Source organism: Mus caroli, chromosome 4 (genome assembly GCF_900094665.2).
Source record: "Mus caroli chromosome 4, CAROLI_EIJ_v1.1, whole genome shotgun sequence".
NCBI lineage: Eukaryota > Metazoa > Chordata > Mammalia > Rodentia > Muridae > Mus > Mus caroli.
Genome location: NC_034573.1, coordinates 129,767,704 through 129,786,267, shown reverse-complemented (window position 1 = coordinate 129,786,267; position 18,564 = coordinate 129,767,704). Strand labels below are relative to the sequence as shown.

At 51.4% G+C, this 18,564-nt stretch overlaps 1 protein-coding gene across 1 annotated transcript in view; it reads left to right on the top strand.

Moving 5' to 3' along the window:
- The window catches only part of Igsf21 (immunoglobin superfamily member 21), a 219,527-nt gene that overhangs the window by 139,280 nt on the left and 61,683 nt on the right, over positions 1 to 18,564 (top strand). The gene's annotated exons all lie outside the window — the stretch shown is intronic.

Genomic DNA, 18,564 nt, shown 5'->3' with positions numbered 1-18,564 from the left:
GTGGGTCATGACCCTTCCACGGGGTTCACACATCAGATATACTGCACAGTAGACATTTATGTTACGATTCACAACAGTAGCAGAATTACAGGTATGAAGTAGCAATGAAGTAATTTTATGGCTGGGGGTCACCATAGCATGAGGGACTGTGAAGGGCTGCAGCATCAGGAAGATTGAGAGCCAAGGCTCTGAGGGGTGCACCCACCTGCATGAGCTGGGGGGCTCTCTACACACGTGGAGCCCAGCCCTGGAAGGAGGGAAGAGGCAGGGAGAGGTGAGGCCATGGCTCCTCCTATGAGTTTGCAAGGTAGGCTTCATGAATCCCACCTGCAGGTGAGGAGCTGAGGTCCAGAGAGAGGCAGAGCTCTACCTAAAGTCACACAGCCTAGCATGACAGACCTGAGAGAGGAAGCAGCTCTGCCCAGCCTGGCCACATGTTTGATCATCTTCTGAGATCTCTAGGGTCACAAAGGTCCCAGTTCAGGGTCACCTGGACTCTCAGGTCAGGATGGAGCAGGGTCACCTGGACTCTCAGGTCAGGATCGAGCTGGGCAAGCAAAGGCTGCAGAGTCAAGACAGCTCAGCCTCATGCCAGGGTCCCACACTCTGCATAGGTGGGTGTTCACAGCCCTACATGGTCCCCAAGACTTCTGTTGTACTTTACTCCTCTGACTCTTTATACATGGAAGTCTCTCCTCCCAGAGGGCCTTTCCCACCTTGTGTCACCCGGTAAGCTCCTCTTCAGCCTTCAGAACCCCACTCAGGCAGGACCAGCAGGTTAGCAGAACAGGTCTCCCTGGGTTGGATGGCAGAGGCTCCCTCATTCTTCACCCTCCTCCAGCAAGGGGCTCTTATGACCTCTGTGAAATAGTTTCTTGTGGTGCTAGGTATGAACACACACACACATACATACACCACACATAACACATATACACACATACATACATACATACATATATAATATATACATACATATACACATATACAATATTTACATACATACAACACATACACACAAAAATACACACACATATACATATACACAATATATACACACATACACACACAACACATACACATACATACACATACAACACATACATATATATATACACACACAACACATATACACATATGCATATATATGCACATAAACACAACACATATATACAAGCACATACACACAACACATATACACATACAAAACATACACATGCACACACAACAGATATACATATACACACATATACTAATACTCCACACCTATATATATATATACATACTCACATATACACATATATACACATACCATACACATATACACACATACACAAATACATACACCACACACATATGCACACACACACACACATACCACACACACACACACAGAGTGATCTTTCATACTGTGTGGTAGATGCTTTTGCCTGATGCTCTCAGAGGGCAGTGCTACAACAGAACCTGTACTGGGAACAACAGGTGACAGCCTGTGTGACACCTTGCATAGTTCCACTTGGTTGGTGGCACAACTGGGACATTCCAGTGAGTGTCTGATGTCATGTGGTCTTTAGACACTGAGTCCTGGGGTGGACAAACCTCCACCCCCTAACTTGGACTTTCACCTACCCCCACCTCTGCGCTTAGCTCCCATTGTCCACCAAGGCCTGGTCACAAGTCAGTGCATGACTGAATTTGCAAAAAGAATACACCAAAGTCCTGGAGGTGCTCCATTGTGGTTGGGGGTGTTGGTTTGCAAGAGAATACAATCTCAGAATAGGACAGAAGAATTTTTGGTTTTCAAAGTGTCACTAGCTCTGCAGTGAGATCTGGCTAGGACCTCCTACCTGCAGAGTGAGGACCAGAAGGTGACCATGAGCCCTGATGGCCTCTCCAGGCTCCTCATCCCAGCCACTGAGCTAGGACCTCAGTCCCAGCCATTTTTCCCTGAGCACCTGAGACAGAGTGTACCCAAGGCTCACAGGAGGCAGGCAGATGCCTCTCTGTACCCCCTCCCCCCTTTTCTGAAAAAGAAACGAGTGCCAAGGAGAAATCAGTTGCCATCAAGATGAGAGCAGAGATAAAAAGCATTTTGGAGAGGAAAATAAGCAATGCCCTGGGAGCCCCAGAGAGTCCTCAGGCAGGGGACTTCCTGGCTTGGAGCCAGGTTTTCTGAAACCCAGCACCCGGCAGCAACAAATTCTTCCTTTTCAGTCTGCTTCTGGCTATAGGTGTGTCCTCCAGAGGCCTGCCTAGCTTTGATTCCTCAGACCACAAGGAAACCCCACGCCCCCGCCAATGCCCACTCCCACACCCCACACACCTGCTCCCAACCGTGCTCGCCAGCTTGGAGAAAGCCAGCAGGTGCCTGAAGGCTTCAAATCCTGGCACAGCCACTTCCTACCCAGTGACCTTGAGCCAGTCTCCCCCGCCCCACCCTCGGCCCCCCCGAAAGCAGGCTGACTAGACTATTCTTCCTGTAATCCTAGAATGTGTTAGACATTGGTGCCCATTTTCTCCAAGGCAAATGCTGGCTGATCCATTCGGTGGGCAGGTGACCTGGGGTCAGAGTTTCCCGGTCTCCAAACATAATTCTGAGGCCGAAGGTGTTCACCCCTAAGCCTCAAGCAACCCTCTCTCCCCACCGCAAGGCAAACCCAATTTTGCCCCGGATCCCCCATCCCGAAAGTCCCTATGTACACACTTCTTTCTCTTCTGCTGCTCTCTATCTTCAGTTAACCCCTTGAACTTGGAAAAGTAACATTTTTAACTCCCCCTTTTTTGCATTTTATTTTACAGAAGGGGTCACACAATTCAGTAAGGCCAAGGGATAACCCAGCTAAGGGTCTCCCATTGGAATGACATGAACTTGATCAAACCCCAAACCACCTCTTCCTACACCTATACCATGGTGCCATCTTTGTTTTACAGTTAATGAAAATAAGGCCCAGAGAGGGTATAGGACTTTTCCAAAGTCACACAGCAGCATGGACTTAAGTTCAGTCCTAGGATTTATGTGCCAGGCTCCTTTAGTCCTCCATGTTCATGCTGGGTTTCTGCACTATGAGACACCTGGGTATCCTGAGCAGAGGGCACCCCAGGGAGCAGAGCCACCATATGTAGGGGACACGGGGGCCAGTGAAAGAAGAGACCTATGAAATCAAGCAGTGTTGGGAACATCTTCCCGTGCCCAGCCAGTGAAGGAAGAGCCGCAGTGCCAGGCTGCAGGGCCCCATTAGGGCCAGCGGCGGGGCTCCGGGCTCCGCATTTACATATAAATGAAGATATTTACAAATTAATGCATCTCAGCCCAGAGTCCCAGCTCCACAGCTGTTCAGCTGCTTCCTCTTCAGCTGGGAAAGCGGGGTGAGAATGAGGCTGGGAATATTACCAGAAACCGGCAGAGAACAATTTCCTGGGGAGCCTCAAGGAGCCCCAGGGACTCCCCGTGTTTGTCCCCAGCTGGTGGGACTTGATCGGCAGAAGCTGGTCGACGACAGGGTGCCTGCCTCCTGCGGGCGCAGGTGTGAGTCCTTGTGATGCTACCTTGGGCTCGGGGGGTTCGTCCATTCAGTGTGTGGGGGACTCGGGGGTAGTGGGGAAGGGACTGGCTGGGAGTGGAGGATTCGCTCCTTAGACAGGAGTAGGGGGTGGGCGGGGCCTTAACAGGAGTAGGGAGTGGGCGGGGCCTTAACTAGAGACCAGGGTAAAGCAAGGAGCTGTAAAGTGTGTGTGTGTGTGTGTGTGTGTGTGTGTGTGTGTGTGTGTGTGTGACTTGAGTGGGGACATACGGGTATGCAGAATGACGCTTCCTCGACCTCTCTCTCTATGTCGTACACTGAAACGTGCTCTCCTACCTGAGAGCCTTGCAAACTTCACTAGTCCAGCCAATAACTTGACTGTGAGGATAGACTCTAGTCTTCATACTTAGGCAGTAGTTGTGCTGTCCCTGCATGGGCTTGGCCAGGCTGAGCTTGAGCCTTTACCCAAGCAACTTCCAGTGTGCAATCTCTATCTTGCAAATCCAAGCCATGTAAATAAGGGTCATGCAAATAGGGACCATGCAAATAGGGGCCATGCAAATCAGGGCACTCCCGATCAAGGGTGGGTCGCAGGGAATAGGGCCGGTGTGTCACAGAAGACATCCAAGCAGAGAACTAGAGTGCAAACAGTCATGCACGGAGGGTGGGGCAGGAAAGCAGGGGTCACTCCAAGAATCAGGCAGAGCAAGCACAAAGGCCCTGGGGTGAGAAGGGCTGCCTGGGGCGGAGCATGGCCAGGGCAGAGGAAATAACAAAGTAACAATTTACCCTTAGCACCCCAGGAGCCACGGGGAGCCACAGAGAGCGGCCCACCATGACCTGCATTTGAAAGTTCACACTTGTTACTGAGTAGAGACAAGAAAGCTAAGTGTTCCCTGGAGGACGCTGGGGCCTGATATCTGAGTCCCACAAACACTTGGTAGCACCTGTTCTCTCACCCACGGAGACCGACTGCCTGTTTGAGCACAGCATGAGCTGAGCATACAGCCATATATGATAGCAGAAAGTGGGGTGAGGTGGGGCATTGGCAGGTAGACACTGAAAGAAGTGATTGTCCCCAGTGGCTCTGACGTGTACACTAGAAATTGGATACCATGGAGTCCCGATCAGGTATTAAAACCTGTCTGTCCTTCCCCATGCTTTCCCCAGACAGCAAGGTTCCCCTGAGGGTCAATCCCTCCTCCCCTCCTTCAGCACCCCAGAGTCTGTTTGACATTTAGAGAGAGACAGTATGTGGTGGGGTCTAGAAAGAGGGGAAGTGGAGTCCAAACAGATATATAGCTAACCTTTGCAACAGTGAAGCCGGAGCTGTCTGAGGACTTGCTCAGACACACGCCGAGGTGACTCAGCTGGCAGGGCTGAGGAGATGGTGGCCACAGCAGCATTGAAAGTGGATCTAAAATCAAAAGTGGCTTTGAGACAAAATGGGTATGGCTGGCGGGAGGGGGGACTGGAGCTCTGAGTGGAGGAACGGTATGTTCAGTGGAGGTGGGAAGGTGCCCAGAAAGGGACAAGGCCACTCCGAGTAGGCAGACAATGATCCTTACAGAAGTCTTTTGGAATCATCTCCAATGAAAACACACTTCTGGGTTTTAAATAGACACATTGCCGGTTCAGTCCAAAGAGCCGAGCATCCGTGATCCTTTGAGAGCTTGCATGTCTTTACCTGATGGCATGCGTTACTGAGCAGCTCAGATCCTTGTCTTGCTGTGAGTACAAAGAAAATGCCATCCCAGCCTTGATAATTTGGAAGCCTCAATTCTTGGTCCCTTAGTCCTCTGGTTTCCATTGTAAGTCCTGCATCCGGTTTCTCCAAAATATATGTAATGGGAATTTCTTGCCCGTGAGACTCTCTGTAAGCACACATTAAGCACCTACTATGTGTAGAGCTTGCTGGGTATTAGGACAAACTCAGGCTCAGTCTCTCTGGAGATGGTCACCCAAGATCCTGCACACCCAGTTATGGTCCCGTCATGACCTGGGTCCCAACCCAGATCCTCGAGAAATCTGGATAAGAATGATGTAGTGAGAACAACCTTGGGCCCCTTCAAGTATGTCAGTCATAACAGTTGATGTCTATTTTAATCATAAACAGGAAACCCCCAGCATCCAGCCTGTGAGCTCTTGTCCCTATGGCAAAATCAAGTTTTAGAATGGAGCTGCAGTTCTCCTTATGGCCACTAGGGGAGCTTTCAGTGACTTGCCCTTTTGCATTCCCTGAGCCAAAGCTGGCCCCGACTAGGGCAGGGACATGGTCTGCTTGGAAGTTGCTGGGAAAAATGTGAATTCCAGAAACTTACAAGGGCCAAATTTGATTCAAGCCTGGAGTTAAGCCAGGGAACCAGGAAGTCGGGCTTTAAAGTGATGCTGGCAGCAAGACTTAAGGAGCCCACTGCCACACCACCTACCTGCTCCTAAGTGCCACCTGGTGCCAAAAGATCCGTGGACGTGGGCTGGAGACGTGGCTCAGTGGCTAAGAACACTGCCTGCTCTTTTAGAGGAGCAAATTTGGTTTCCAGCGCCTGCATCAGGAAGCTCACCAACCACTTGTAACTCTAGTTCCGGGCCTGGGGGAGGGGGGTGGGGGAATCTGATGTCTTCCTCGGGACTCCATGGACATCTGCAGCATAGTTCGGGCTGCTCCTCCGCACCTCCGAAAGTTTTAATACAACATCCTTTCCTCCCTCACTCCACCCATCCCCCAAAGTGGACACTCGCCATCCCTTCCCTGACATTGGCCTTCTGTGGCTTTTCTAAATGTCTTTCTTTATCTCTCCTCTTCTTAGGACCCCCAATGCCAGCCAGGGTGTTTCTGTCTTTATCCTGAACACACACATCCACACTTACATGTATGCGCATGCATGCATACACAGGCACACATACATACACACGTGTGCACACTTGCATGGGCAACCCATTCACCTCTGGCTTAGAGCCCCTCCATGGCCCCAACATCTCTATGGCTATAGAGAGCCTGCCTGTTTCCATGGTTAACAGGAGGACCAGAATACTTCCTCATTGTATCATGGGAGAGTAGAAACATTTTGAGGCAGGAAAAGGGAGTGTGCTTGCTGAGCCCAAGTTGCTATTAGGCAGCCTCGACCACCCACTTTCCCCAGGGAGATCACTGAGTTTACAAACCATCCCCAATCCATGGATAGAGAGGACAGGAGGGGCAGAACACACTTCAAAGCTGTCTGATGCCCTCTGGTGAAGCTCTGGGGTACTACAAGTAGGGGGCTTGCTTGAACTACCCACCCTTATCTCCAAAGATAGATTCCTAAGGGTAGGCAGGCACCCTCTGCCCACTGCTGTTGCCAGGGCCTCAGTGCCCTGCGCAGTAGTTTAGTGAAGGGTTGTTAGGCTAATGAGCTGGTAGCTACTGCTCTTCAGCAATCAGCCTGTCTTTGGTTTGCACTATCTGATTAAACCCAGCATTCGCTGTGTGATGCAGCCCTCAGGCCCCCTTCACATGGCTCCAGCTGAGGACCGAGTGACTTAGCTCCCTGCCAGCCAGTCCCGAGCTGATGGATGGAGACTAACAGGCAGCCCAATCTCTCCTCTGGGGGGTGTTACACCTCTAACCAGGAGCCTCCCAGGGACAGCATTGTCCCCAAGCTGTCAGGAGCCACTAGCCAGCACCAGGCTGTGCTCTGGGTAAGTGGTGGGAACATGGCCTTGATTCCTGCTGGGAACCTCTGCCTCATTATTCATCATTTAAGAAAAGCTTCTTTACTAACTGCAGGAACGGGGAGACAGGAGAACAAGGAAATTGGGGTTGTTCTTTCCCTGGAGTGGACATTCCTAGCTCTCTACTGATAACAGTAGAGAGTGAGAAGTGAATGGGCACTGTTGCCTGAGCTGCAGCTTTGCTGTGGCCTTCACAGTGAAGCAGACATGACCTCATTAAGGACCAGACATTCTGCATGTAGGGGACAGCAGCTGGAGCAGGCGGTGTGTGTATGGAGAGGCCAAGCGGGTGGAGACTCAGTATCCCCACTGAGTGGGGAGCCAGGGGAAGCCGAGAGGCCAGCCAGGTGTTGCAGAACAGTACGGAATCTTCCCGTGAGATGCAGCTTCCGCACCAGGCCCAGGATTCTAGAACCCGCCCCCTGCCCAGACAGGGCAGCACCGCTGGTCCACAGGCCAAACAGACACACCAGGGAGACTGAGACAGGAGGATTGCTGAGCATCCAAGGCCAAGCTGAGCCAGAGTGAAAAGAAATGAAAAATTCTGAGTTCTGATCCATTACATAAGCCAAGGGGGGCAGGGACCCGGGCATCAGGTCCCTTATGAGCCCAAGCTGATTTCAACCAGTAGGCAGAGTGAAGACAATGGCCCAGAGCATGCTGGGACATAGGAAATCTCGAATTGTGCTCTAAGGGTGGAGAGGACCCCCTGAAAAAAGGTCATTATAGCTCGACTCCCCCTGAAAGGTAAAGGGTCACCATGGAGATGATGGGAAGGGAATTGGAACTGGGAGGATACACTGAGCCCTGATGGACTAGAGCTGAGGATGTGAGGAGAGAGGCCCAGCTGACTCCTGTGGCCTCACTGCAGCACAGAGAGAGACGGGGGGGGGGGGGGCAGACTCTTCCCTGAATTGGGAACTGGTGAGGTTCAGGGTTCTTAAGTGCTGCTTGGATTTGGAGTACCACAGTGTGGACCCCCATAAGTGGAGAGATGAAGCAGACCACTGGAAACATGGATCAAGGAGAAGTTGCTAGAATCACGACACATAGATGTGACTTACAGCCACTGTCTCCTCCCAGACTCAGAACGGCCAGAAGCCTTCAGTGTCATCCAGGTGCCATCCCTTTCATTCTCTGGATGGGAAGCTAAGGCCCAGAGAATGAGGGTCACTTCCCTTTGATCACACAGCAAGTAGGCATCAGAGTCAAAACTCAATCTTCAATGGCCCGAGGTTGGTGTCGCCAGACCCAGCCTCAGGGATAGAATTGCTGACATGGAAAATAATTTATCTACCTACAGTAAGAAACACATGCACGCGCACACGCACATGCACACGCAATGCAGTCTTTTTACTTGTAAGTAAAACACCAGTAACAGGCTGCCAGCTTTACTACTAATTATATAACCATTTTATTGCTGGTATTAAAAAAAAAACCTGAAGGCTGAAACTGTCCTGGAAAGGCCTAATTTAGTAAACAGCTCAGAACAAAGTCTTTGTCACACAGGTGTTGCCGCACGTTAGAAGGGGCGCCGGGTGATTCAGACCTCCTCCATAATATGTTACTCGTGGCCTAATAACATTTCCCAGGTCTGAGAGAAGCTCTGTTGCCATGGAAGGTAATTGTGTTTGTGGTGATGAGTGTGGAGGAGGCTGATGGAACTGGGAGGGGTGGCACAGACAGACAAATGGACAGACAGGAAGATGGACAAACTGGTGAGTGCATGGATGGATGGATGGATGGATGGATGGATGGATGGATGGATGGATTGGTGAATGTACACACACACACACACACATATACATACATACATACATATATATATATATATAGGCATGTATGTATGTATTATGTGTAGATGTATAGATAATTGTATGTATGTATGTCTGGATGGATAGATGGATGGATGGATGTCTGGATGGATAGATGGATGGATGGATGGATGGATGGATGGATGGATGGATGGATGGATGGTGTATATGTGTGTATATATGTAAGTATGTGTGAATAAATGGGTGGATGGATGATTTGTATGTATATACACATGCATATTTGAGTGGATGATAGATGGTTGGATGGACAGATGGATGCATGGATGCACAGGTAATTTGGTGGCTGACTGACAGCATGGGCTGATGGATGAGTAGATGGATGGATAAAACAATGGATGGATAGATGGGCAATTAATGAGTGGAAAGCTGGGTAGTTATGTAGACATATGGATGGATAGACAGATAGACATGTGTAGGTAGGTAGCTAGGTGTTCATGCATGGGTAAGTTGAGGAAAAACTCACCCTAGGTATCCATATAGAGACAAGGGCCTGAGGATGGTGAGCCTTGAATAAAGCTGGTGTCATTGCAAATGATACCTTCAGCCAAGACCAGAGAACCAGAGAGGCCGAGTGACCTGTGATGGAGCTGGACCGCAGGCCAGGCTTTCCAATGCCTGGGCAAAGGCTGTGGGTTTCTTTGCAGTTCTCTCTCGGGGCATCATGGTCCCTCATGTGCAGCATCCTTCCATGTCCACCCAGCATCCAGAGGGGCTTCCTAAAGGGGCATCGTGTCATGCACCCACTACTACAGCCCTGCAAGGGCCCCACACAAGCCGGGCACTGAGCTCAGCTTCTATCAGATCCTCCTACCTGTCCCACCCTCCTGGCTGTCCCCTCCCTGCCTCCTCACCAAAGGCTCCACTCACCCAGGCCTTCTTGTCAAGTTTGTAGTCAGCCCAGGACATTTGCTCTGGCCCTTCCATCCCAGCCTCAGACCAGAACCAAACCACCTTGGCAATGGCCACCTGGGCTCCCTGGTCATCCACAAGCAGTGGCAGCCGTTACACTGCCCCCCTGGTGGCTAAGGTGAGTTGCTGGTCTCCGCTGAGGCCCCCACTCTCTGATTTACCAGAAGATCTTTTCTTTTGACCCTAACAGTGCACATGCCTTGCGAACCATGATTTGTTCCCACTGGCTCCCTTCTGCCAGACTTCCAGAGAGACAGCAAGTAGCCCTTCCCCATCCAGAGACTGAGAGCTACCGCATACACAAATAAGAGAGCCCCGATAGAGGGCCTGGCTAGCCGATTTACATGGAACCTGGGCTAGTGACAGAGCAGACGCATCCTGCCACACAGCTTGTCTGAGCCTCGGTTTCCACTCACCCGATTCCCACATGAAGGGCGCCTCACTTCCCTGAATGGTTGAGGGAAGTGGGAAGCAGACAGGATGCTCCACTGGTGGCTGCTGGTTGCTGCACGCAGCCTTTCCTGGAGCCAGAGGCTTATACACGGGAGGCTGTTGGCCGCAGTTTCCCTGTGAGCTGGATAAATATTGTGGGTATTTGGGGAGGTGAGCACAGTTAACTGATGGTCTTGCTCCCCTCCTACGTGGCCGTGTCGGTGCACCTGCCTCTTTTTCTTCCCTGCTAGGCGATTGTGTGTTTCGAGGGAAGCAAGGGACCAAATCCAGCCATTGATCTTCCCCCTGGCCCTGCTTACGATGTCTGAGTGTTCTGATTTAACATCTCTGCCGCCTTTTGCTTCTTACTTGGGAGCCATGATGGTCCCCAAGTCCGCAGCCTGGGGTAGCAGAGCCATGGTAATGTGTTAGGATGTTGGGGCATGCCGTACACCATTCACAATTCACACAGTTATGAGTATTTCCTTATGTCACAGCAAAATAGGCCCCGCTCCTCTGGCCTCTGTCATGGCTCCAAATAGGAAGCTCATGGAGGTTGTAGGACTTGCCCGAGGTCACCCAGATAGCAAGTGACCGAGGAGAGGCGAACGCTCCAGCAGGGCCCAGACTGTAGCCACTGTGCTGTTAGTGCTAAGTGATGTTGGCAATGTTGGCCATGCAGGGCCCCAAGACCCTGGGCTGTGATACAGGTGGTGAGCAGGTTCTGTGGTGAGGCTGGGGGTGGGGGGTAATGGGGGGAGAATGGAGGCAAAGCTTCTTCACTAGAAAAAAAAGAGGCAAGGCAAGCTCCCACATCTGCTGGGGGAATGGATGAGTTCTTATCTTGCAAACGCCTCTCCCGGCCTTTGGCAAGCAGGCCTGTGGGGAAGACAACACAGCTGTGTATTTTTACAGTGCGTTTTGTGCCTTACCTGCATGGTCTTGTGTTCTGTGTGGGATAAATTGGATGTCATAAAATGTAATAGGAAAGGAGGGAGAAGCCAGTGAGTGACAGATGTGTGTGCCTGCAGAATGAGCCTCCCCCCCAGCCCTCCCCCATGGTCTTTACTGAGGGTCCTCTCAGCTCCCCCCACCCTCCCACTGTGGTTTCTGTCTGTGTTGGCCTTGTGCCTATTTGGCCCTGCAAAGCTCAGCCCTGGAGAAGGGCGGGGAGGAGGAAGAGGCACGAAGGAGAAGCTCTTCTGGCTCTGTGAATGGAGGGGCAACCTGGGTATTCCTTGTGGCCCTCCCTCCTAAGGGCAGCACCCACAGATCCACTCCCAGTCCCAGCTGTCCAGGGGCTGTCCAGGCATGAAGCTGTGGTCTTCAGACCCCCACCCCCACCCCGCTCTGAGTAAGCACTGACCCAGATAGCCACATGGCTCCTTCCTTCGGTCCCTCCTGGTCTCTGTTTTGACATTTCCCCTCGGCAAAAGACCTTCTCCCCTGACCACCTTGTCTAAAACAGCAATCTGGACTGGGGAGATGGTTTGTCAAGTACTTGAGGGACAGGACACACTGCTTCAGCTCCTGAATTTGATCCCAGGACTCACATAAGAAGCCGAACAGGGCAGTCCGTGCCTGTTATCCTATCCTGGGAAGGGAGAGGCAGGGAGCTTCCTGAGGCTTTCTGGTCACCCTAAGTAGTGAGCTCCAAGTTCAGCAAGACCCACATTCATTGTGTGCGTGCGTGCGTGCGTGTCTGTGTATGTGTGCATGCGTGTGATCACCTCTGCGCTGCTCTCAGTTTCCTCATAACACATTGCTCACTGACCTGGTATGGCAGGAGTTTCTTCAATGGCTCATTCTCTGTCGCCTTATATACTAGACACAGATTCTTTCATTCACCGTTCTCTCTGAGCCATCCTTAGCTTCTGGAAGCCTGCCTGGGGCTGTCAGTGCCTTGATTGCAGTGAATGGGTGAATCTAATATGAGGTAGCAGCAGCTGGGGGCCCTCGAGGGCCATGGACAGGAGAATGACCTGTGCCTTGCTGGTGAAGCAGGAGCTGGCCACTCTGTAGCTGTCCGCTGTCCTGAACTCTTCCGGCTGCCACCGTCAGCAGCGCCATTACCACTGCGCGCTCAGAAGGAAGCAGCTTTGAGGTTGGGCGGGTGGCTCAGTTGGAAGAAGGTTCACCTGGCAAGGATGAAACCCTGCACTCCATACCCCCTATATAAACAGGGCAGGCAGAGTTGGGCAGTGCCTGCAATCCAGCACGTGGGATGTGGACATAGGAGGCTTAGGAATTCAAGGCCATCCTTGGCTATTTATCACATTTGAGGTCAACCTAGGCTACATGAGGCCCTGTCTCAAAAAGAGAAAAGAAAGGAAAGGAAAGAAGAAAAGAGTGAATCAGACTTAGTAGCACATATCTTAGGAATCGAACACCTGCCACGCCTGTTCCTACGACCTGCGACTCCCAATTTGTTGCCTCTTAGAGCTAAAGCCTCCCCTGGACCCACTGAACTCTGAAGCCTCTACTTCTCCCTAGCAAGGACCTCTGTGATTCCATCAGCCACCTGGGCAATCCATCAGCATCATACCTGCAAAGTCCCTCTTGCCATTGGAGGCGACATATTCAGACATGTGAATCTCTGAGGGGACGTTCCCACACAGCTGTGGGCATCATCGCAGCACCAGGACTCAGTATCTGCAGTCGCTGTCTCTGTGGAAGGGGACTTCACTGGGGATAGGAGAGAGGGCGTTTCCCTCTTCCCTTTGCAACCCTGGATCCTCTGACGGGGTCTGGTGCAGCACAAAAACCCCTTGGCACCTCTGGGTCAGGAGTCCATTAACCTACCCACGTGCTCCACCAAAGCCAGCTTGGATCCATGCAGTCTGCGTCGGTGGGGCTGAGTCCTCACCCTGCTGAAGATGCTGTGTGGGGCCAGGAGGAACTTTCCCCCGAGGAAAACTGAGGCTGGAGAGGGAGGAGGGGAGAAGAGGTCAAATCAGAGAGGCAGAATCTTCCCACAATACCCTTCACATGGGTTCCTTCCAGGTCCCAGTTGTACAACTATGTGGTAAAACCAAAACAGATGCTTATGGCAAGAGGTGACAAGGCAGAGTCATTCTGGAGCCCAATCTCTGATTTACCACTGACTGCTTAGGAACCCTGGCAAGTCACCATCTCTCAGGGTCTCAGTTTTCTCCACCTCCAAATCAGAGACAGTGATGGTGGTGCCTATCTACAGATGGCTTGTCAGGCAGATATGAGGCAGGCAATGTCCAGGGCTGGCCCAAGGCACATGAAGAAATACACTGATGTCCAGGGAAGCGGTATGTGAGCCACAAGCCTTCAGGGAATACTGACCCTTGCTGTCCATGGGTTAGGCACAGTTCTGGGCTCCAGGGAGACATCCGTGGCAATGCAGCTACCCAGGACTCCTCTTCCCCACAGGGTAGAGCTTACCACAGCTTCCATTTTATAGAAGGGAAAGCCAAGGCCTGAATCTGCCAAGCATCTGCCTGAAAATCCAAGGAGCCGGTGTGCACAACCAACCCTCCCTCTCAGCCACAATGCTCTGAGCCCTCCTCACTCTGCACCAGTACTCAGAGCCCTGGAACCCTGCCCTGGATCTTTCTGGAAAACTTGGACGCGTTTCCTAAGCAGGGGTATCTTCTCCTCCTGACGGCCATCTAGGGACGACGTGAAAATTTGGCTTTGATCAAATTAGGCCCGAGTTGTAGCGTAACTTTCTCCATTCACTGCAAAGCTAATAAACTAATAAATTAGACAAATGAAAATATCCCTGGCCCGGGCCACACACTAAAGCATCAACCGTAATTGCTTTCACCGGCCGGGGCCAATTTCTCAAATTTCGCCTTGGCCACCTTTCCCCAGCTCACCGTGTCCCTAATAAGGCATAGCTCACTCTATAAACAATTCAATTGACTCACTTACTTTAAATACAGTAGAGCTGAAAAGCACCCAGGAACCCACTCTGGGGTGTTTGTTTCCCTGGGAGAGGAATCCATCCAGGGTTTGCAAAACCAACGATCTCTAGTGTGGGTCAACCCAGCCCAGTGTGGTTGTTCCTTAGCCAGAGTGCACTGTCTGAGGATCTTGTAGGCTGTCCACACAGATAAAGATGGCACAAATTTGGGGTGATGCTTGTCCCTGGAGCTGTGTGGGGCCCTGTGCTGTGAATTCCATGGGCATCCATTTAAGGTTCTGACACAGGGAGCATGCATGGGTCCTTCTCTGATGAGCCCCGCTTTGCAAGAGAGAAGAGTGGACCAGGCCAAACGACTTGCCTGGGGCTACACCGAGTAAGACTCAGCAGAGCAGAGGCCTGGATAGGATTCAGTTTCCACGGCTGGTGCACCTTGTCTCTTGCGCTGTCTGTGTAGATGACTGACATTTCCGGCCTGGTAAACAACTGGGGACCCTGACTGCTAGGAGACGTTACGCCTTGAGCTTATGGGAGGTGTTCATAGCCTTGTGGATAGGGCTGGGCAAGCAGGACTGCGGTGTGCTCAGGGGCAAATGCCTGGTGAAGATAACTATAAGACACCCCCCCTCCAGAGTCTGCAGTGGTCATCTTGGCTCTCCTGGAGGAGGAGAGGGAGGGACAAGGGCATTGTGCATTAGCCAGAGATCATAGTTGGTGTGAATGAGTGAGCTGAGGTTGGATAAGGAAAAAAACAGTCTTCCAGATATAATGCACGGCAGAGGTATAGGCCGAGCAGGGGTCCCAGGGATCCCTGTCTACTGTGAAGTGGGGTGAGGACTAGGGGATCCCAGACACAGACAACATTTATCTTCTCTCTCACCTACTATCAGGGAATCACCCTGTGGAAACCTTGGAGTTGTCATCTGAGAGTCTCTCATCTTGGGATCTCTGTCCTCGTAATCCTTCCTTCCTAAGCTTTGCCTGACTGTCCAGCTGCTGAAGGCTTCCTCTGGGCAAGCCCGCCATGCCCATCACTCTGATGACGTCACACTGATGATTTAACGTGGGTTTAGGTGGCTCCTCCCATCCCCGCCTGCAGCACTAGCAAGCAAACTCCACTGGGACAGGGAGCATGGCTTCACTGTCATTGCTGTCCTGGTTATTATCCTGGGAACCAGGAAGTGACACATGTAAACTAAGTGGTGTTATTACATGGAGGGAAGAAGCTGGATGGGTGGGCGGATGGATGGATGGATGGATGGATGGATGGATGGATGGACAGACAAAAAGATGGGTAGGTAGATAGATGTAGGCATAGTAGCTTGTATATGGATGGGTAGATGGACAGATGGATGGACAGATGAATGAATGGGTGGTGGATGTATGTGGATGAATGAATGGACAGATGGTAGATGGATGGGTGTATGGGTGGTGTATGGATGGACAGATGGATGGTGGGTGGATAGGCGGGTGGATAGGTGGGTGGGTAGATGGATGGTAGATTGATGGATAGATGGATGAACAGATGGACAGACAGGTGGATGAATGGATGGATGGACAGATGGGTAGATGACAGGCAGATGGTGAAAAGATAGAAGAATAGTTGCTGCATGGCTAGATGGGCAAATAAATTGCTAAATAAAGCATAGTAGGTAGATGTATAGATGGATAAAGTAGATGAATGGATAGATAACAAATAGAAGGTGAATGAATGGATAATAATGGATGATGAGTGGGTGGGCAGATGGACAAATCAGGTAGAATGGTTAACGCATGGATGGACTAAGAGATTATTCACGGATAGTGATGGATAGATAAATGATGGATGGATGGATGGATGGATGGATGGATGGATGGATGGATGGACAGATGGATAGATGATGGACAGATGAACAAAGAATCGGATGGTACACAATGGATGGACGATAGATATTGAATGGTGACTAGTGGATGGATAGATGAATGATGGGTGGATGGGTGGACATGAATGGATAATGGATGGTAAATGGATGAATGGTGAATGGATGAAAATAGTGGATGGATGGATGGATGGATGGATGGATGGATGGATGGATGGATGGATGGGTGGATGGATAAATGGACTGCTACACTGGATGCTAAGACCCCAAGTAGAAACCTCAACCCACAGCTGGCATAGCAAAGTCACTCCTTGTTCATGAGGTTAAAGCCTAGGCATGCTCTAACTCAGGGTTCCGGCTTCTCTCCTGCTCTCTTTCTGGAAAGCAGAGCCTTTGATGGGAAACTAGGACCTAAAGCTAACCCCAAACCAATTGGGGTTGTCAGCCATGCCAGTCACTGGGTCTGGGCTCTGCCAGGCAAGATGCCAACTAGCAAGGCCAGGCCTTTGTGACCTTGGCCCTGTCAAAGCAGAGCTGTCCCCTGGCCTCTTCTTCCTGGCATGGGCTGGTCAGCCCCATGGCCTCCAGCATGAGCTCCAGAGCTGAAGACTGGGGGGAGGAACATCTCCTTTCAACAGGAGCAATCACCCCAAGCTTTTCAGAAGCCACAGCTACCCTGGCCTGGCCCTGCTCAGAGCCGCAGAGGCTGTCCCTCCTGCGAGACCTATCTCAGTCCCTTCCATCTCCAGCACAGGCGTGGACAGTTGTCTCCAACATATATCAGCTCCTGCCCCTCTCCCTACAGTCAGGTCCCTGAGGTCATGGCTGTCCCTGGTTCTCATCCACAGTCGCTCTCAGGGTGGCCAGGAAAAGCCCCATTTCATTTGCATCACGTTTGGGGGAGAGGCAATCATTCTTTGGGTGTGCTATGGAACACGCGACTTGTACCTCAGCTTCCCCAACTGCCAACTCACCCTAAGGTCTCTCTGGAGCTACACAGAAAGTATGGCACCATTCCCTGTGCCCTCCCTAGCTCTAGGTATGGGGTGAAGTAAAGTAGTTTGTAGACTGTCCTTAAAGGACAGGGACCGCCCCTTGTACAAGGCTGATTGGCATCACTTTCCACCAATCCCGGGGAATTTTGCATCTAGTGCCTCCTCCTCAGGGTAGGGGATTAACCATCCCACAAACTCTCCGAACCCATACAGTCTCAAGTAAGCTGTGGTTGGTATTGTCCATGCCAGGTCCTCCAGAGTCCGCATCTGGTCTCCTGCAGGGGCTATGACTAGGGAAAGAACCTTCTAGTCTTTCTCGCACTGTTCTCGCCTGTGCAGACAGCAGAGAACCTAACTTTACAAATTAAGTTGAACTAGCTGTCCATGGTCACAGCGCCCCTAGTAGTAGGGGGGAGTTCAGGAATGATCACACCGCCCTCTAGTGGTGGGGAATCAACTTTCACTAAGCTGCTGAATTCCAGGGCAGGAACAAAGGCCTTTAGTTTCAACCCTGTTCTGGAAACTGCTAAGCTCCCAGAATCTGGAGCACCATATGTCAATAGAGGCATCTGCCCGAGTTCCTGCTGAGCATCCGGGTCCCAGGACCTCACTGCCCTTCACCCACCTGGCCTCTGGACATGAATCCACACCCTCCCCAGGCCTCTCAAGGACCCCCAGGCAGAAACAGTAGCTGAACGAAATATGAACCCTAACACAGGCTTGGAGCGAGAAGACCCTGCGTGCCCGTGTTGACCCTGGGCAGCGGCTCTCCATAGCTCATATCCACCTGTTATTTTGCTTAATGCTCTCATTATCACTTAGGGAAGATACCATAATGGCACCAGGTTTCAGGTGGGGAAACAGAGGCATAGAGTGATAGAGAAACTTTCTCCAAGTCAGAATGTGGAGGAATAAGGTTCAAAGCCAGGCTGCTGCTCCAGCATCCGTGGTCTACATAGTATTCTCGAGGGTTCTGGTCCTTGGGTCTGGGTACTGCACATCAGGGGTAATCTTGGCAACAAAAGCCTTTCCTTGTGCTGGTAGTGGGAGTGTTGAATAGACCATGCACACTGCAGGATCATGGGCAGCACCACTCCCTGGTGCTGGCATTTTGTTGGATCAGCTGGGGTATAAATGGTGTTGCCATAAGAATGAGAGGAAGACCCAGCCAGGCCTTCCTCCCAAGCTCCGTTCAGCTCCCCATCCTCACCTCCCCGACACTCCCACACAGCACGCCTCCCACTCTAGCGTGCAACAGACAAAATGGCAGGGGCTTTGGATGAGTGTCGTGTCCACTAGCACACAGTAGCCTTCTGGCCACTGCTCACCTCTGCAGCCTAGTATCCGCTGGTGAGATGGGCCTCTGTGTGTGTGTGTGTGTGTGTGTGTGTGTGTGTGTGTGTGTGT